General features: G+C 41.8%; 1 long non-coding RNA gene across 1 annotated transcript; it reads right to left on the bottom strand.

Annotated features, from left to right (window-relative positions):
• Positions 1–579: 579 nt before the first annotated feature.
• LOC132351964 (uncharacterized) lies at positions 580–3,884 on the bottom strand. The gene is made up of 3 exons (XR_009498551.1): positions 3,703–3,884; positions 1,985–2,275; positions 580–880 (listed from the first exon to the last, which is right to left on the bottom strand). It is a non-coding gene; the product is annotated as an uncharacterized LOC132351964 (long non-coding RNA).
• Between the last annotated feature and the right edge of the window lie 364 nt (positions 3,885–4,248).

Genomic DNA, 4,248 nt, shown 5'->3' with positions numbered 1-4,248 from the left:
CCAGTCAAGTTGCCACATAAAGTTAACCATCACACCACCTCCATCACCTCCAAAGGACTCTACCTGAGATCCCAGCCTTGCTTGGCTTCCTTCCCTGCCCTGCCCTGCTTCTCCTTCTCCCTTCTTCCAGGGACACCTCCTTAACAAAGCACTTACACACAGACCCTCATGTACAGTCTGCTTCAAGAAAACCTGACAAGACAAACTGTTAATAGTTTTCCACTGAGAGCCGTTTGGCCCTGGGAAGTGGGAGGCTGAGCTCACAAGTAAGGGTCACATAGCACCAGCTGTGGGGTGAAGGAAAAGTTGGGAACCCAACTGAGTCTGATGTCTCTGATCAAAAGCCAAGAGGAGAGAGTTCATATTGGAGAGGAAAGTGAACCTCAACTTCTGGATTGAAAGAACTTATACATTTAATTATCTTATTTTAAAAGGCCCATGATCTCAAAATAAGCACTGTAAAAAGCTTTCCAGCTGGCTGACTAAACACATGTATTCACATCTCCTCTGTCACAGTTTGGGCTCTCTGGGAAGCAGACTTGGATTTCAAGGTTAGCATGAACAAGGTTTATTAGGGAATACTCTTGGGGTCAACATCTGTGGAAAGGAAGGGAAGAAAAAAATAGACAGAGGGAGAAGCTGGGCTGGGTGAATTCTCAATGTAGGCCTCTGCTGACCCCACAGGAAGCTCTGAGCCTGGGTGGTCTTCTGAATTGTAGCAAGTTGGCTGAAATGGTTGAGCCTTGAGTTGATGAGTCATTGGCTGAAGGCTCTTCCAGGAAGGGCGCCAGCCGTGGGCAGCTGGAGGAATAAGCCCTTCAGTCCTAAATGGGATCTTGAGAGCACACACAGCATCCTCTACATCCTTCCTCACAAAATCCTATTGAAATAACAGGCAAAATATAAAAATGGATTTATAATGAATTCAAATGAATCTGGAATATCAGGAGAGGAATCTCTAGCAAAACTGAACAAGGAAAACTTTCTGGAATAAATTGGTGAGAAAGGATTGATAAAATTGCCCAATAAAACAAAGAGACTGAAGTGATTTTCAGGTGTCACAGAAATATCCCAAACAAGTCCCAAAATATCTCAGGCAGAGCCCTAAATAACCTGAACATTAGAAGCAGCAATGGGTGAGTGAGGATGCATGCCACGGGCATCGAGCTGGGTAATTAACTGCAGAGTGAAACAATTGAGCGAGCCCTGCACTCTCCAAGAAGCCAAGGAAATCAAGTGCAGAAAGTAGTTCCAAAAAATGAATGGGGGCCAGGAAGTAGGGGAGAGCAGTGAGTAATAAACTGAGTTAAATGCTGCTGGAGATTAAGTAAGGTCTAAAAATTCAGCACCCCATTTTACAGGTAAGGGAAATGAAAAAAAGATTCAATGACTTGGCTGAAGTTCACACAGCCTCTTTTGTTTCTTTTTTTTTTTTTAATTTCATTGAAGTATAGTTGATTTACAATGTTGTGTCAATGTCTTCTGTACAGCAAAGTAACTCAGTTATACCTATATATTCTTTTTCATGTTCTTTTCCATTATGGTTTGTCACAGGATATTGAATATAGTTCCCTGTACTATACACTAGGACCTTGCTGTTTATCCCCTCTATATATACTAGTTTGCCTCTGTTAATCCCAAACTACAATTCCTTCCCTCCCCAACCCACCCTGCCTTGGCAACCACAAGTCTGTTCTCTATATCTGTGAGTCTGTTTTTGTTTTGTAGGTATGTTGATACAAATCAGCTTCTTTTTTTTTAAATACAACTTTATTGAAATATATTTTACATTTTGTAAAATTCATTCATTTCATGTGTACAATTAAAAGACTTTTAGCAACTATACCAAATGTTTGCTACCATTACCATAAATTAATCTAAGAAAACGTTTATCCCAATTAGATCCCTCATGTTCATTTACAGTTAATCCATCCCAACCCTAGCCTCAAGCAACCTAAACTACTTTCTTTTCATATTAACTTACATTTTCTGGGCGTTTTGTAGAAATGGAATCAAGCAATATGTAGTTGTTTGTGTTTGGCTTCCATCACTTAGCACAATGTGTTTGTGGTTCATCCATGAAGTAGCAAGCAGGTGTCAGTAGTTCCTTCCCTTTTATTGCTGAGTAGTATTCAATGGAGCATCTACCAATTTTGTCTATCTCTTCATTAGCTGATGGACATTTAGGTTGTTCCCAGTTTGGGTTATTATGAATAATGCTGCTATGAACATTCATGAGTCACACAACTTCTAATTGCATTACTGGAATACAAACCTAGACAGTAAGAAGAAAGTTCACATTCTATCTTTATGCTGCTTGGAGTGAAACAGCTTTCTCTGATTTATTTTCACAAAGCTGTCTTCCAGTGTTTCAGTCACCAGGACATGGGGATTGTGCCACGCTCAAACTCACCACTGGCAGATCCACACCACTAGGCCTCCATCCACAACAGGACATGAATGAATGCCAGGGTGGTGCCACTTAGGTTTCAAAGTAAAATCCCCAGAGGCAAGATAAATGGAACTGATGTAGGTAAAGTCCATAGACTAATACCTGAACCATGTGTAGTACTTGTTATTATGATTAGTATCCGTAAAGTTATGGCTGACTTAACTGTTTTATTTTTTGAGATTATAGCAAATTATTTAATTTTGCTTAGGTAAGAAAGATGTTTCTTATTTATGAAATTATAACAGTTAATAATTAACTATAAATTATACTAAGTATGAAATCTATGCATTACCATTTTAACCTGCTATAGAAAATTTAATAATAAAATATGGTTATAACTATAGACTGGTGAAGAATAAAACTGCTCAGCACCCTTCTTCTGAACCCTGTTCTCCTGAATCCTCTGTACCAATCGTTGGCATTCCCATCCACCCATCCACCAAGATAGAAGCCGGAGAGACATCCTATAGCTTCTCCATCTCTCTCATTTCCTCTATCCACCCAATTAGTCATCAGGTCTCCCCTCTCTTCCCTCCTTCCCATCCTACTGCACCTGCCATGTCCTGCAAATATCCAAACTCATCATTTGGCATCGTCTACACTGTAGTCTCTAAAAGATCTGCCATGATCTGGCCCCACCTCACCTCTCCAGGCTCATCTCCCACCCCTCCTTGCCTTGATGTTTCAGAAACACCAAAGCACTTGTAATTCCTCACACACACTTGTTCTCACAAGTTATTCCTTTTACCTAGAATCTCCAACAGTACCTCAATCTGCTTTTTCAGGTCCATAGTTTAATGTTAAACTCAAGAACCACTAGGCCCAAAATGCCTTTCTTGACCCCCAAAACCTGGATCAAATCCCTCTTCTCTGATTCCTCAGTCCCCAGGCATGCCTCATCATTGCATTTATCACTTTCTAGTGTAATGACCTCTTCATGGGAAGTTCCAGAGTAAGACAATTCCAAGTTCAAATCTGGCTCTGTCACTGACTAGTTCTGTCACTTACAAGCTTGCGATCTTGAGCAAGCCCGTTACATTCTCAGTTTTCTAACCTGAAAAATGGGGTCATTTCATCAGTGCATATTGATTCAGTGGATCCTTGGACAGATGAGTGAGTGGAGAGAAGAATGGGAGCGCCAACCAACCACTCTTTCATTGATTATAATGGAGATCCGGGGGAGGTATCCGAGGGTTTCAGGATTATTTACTTGTTTCTTGGGCACATCACACTCATCTTTCTGTACCTACCTGAGCCGTCTTCGTACCTCCCTGACACCCAGGCTGCAGGCATCCTCGGCAGCCTCTCCAAACTCTGGGCAGGAGTGGGGTGGTCTGCACCCCTTCATATAGCACTCAGCTCCATCCGTGCATGGTTTTCTGAATGTAAGAAACTCCTTAGAGAAATAATCTTAGTGTTTTGTTTTCTTTTCTTTCTGGAACAAAAAAACAAGAAATATATATAATAGCGTTGGGGGAGGGAGAAACCATCTCTTTCCTCAGAGTTGAAAAGGACAAGTGACCATAAAATGAGAACATTCAACCCCCAGCTGAGAAATAAAAACAGAGAGAGGGCCATTAGGCCCAGAGTTGTCACCTGTGTCCCTCCCCTCTCCGGCTGCTCACGGGCAGGGGGGAGCTCAGAGGGAGCTAAATGGCTCTGCTCCCTGTGAGGAAGGACCCTTCTGCTGCTGGCCGGCGTGGCCTGTTTTTCTTAGTCGCTGTTGTCTTCTCCTGACAGCATCTCTGCAATGGGAGGGAAGGACACCCAAGTTGTTTTAACACCACATATTTATT

Source organism: Balaenoptera ricei, chromosome 17, assembly GCF_028023285.1.
Source record: "Balaenoptera ricei isolate mBalRic1 chromosome 17, mBalRic1.hap2, whole genome shotgun sequence".
Classification (NCBI taxonomy): domain Eukaryota; kingdom Metazoa; phylum Chordata; class Mammalia; order Artiodactyla; family Balaenopteridae; genus Balaenoptera; species Balaenoptera ricei.
This window is presented reverse-complemented; position numbering and strand designations above follow the sequence as displayed.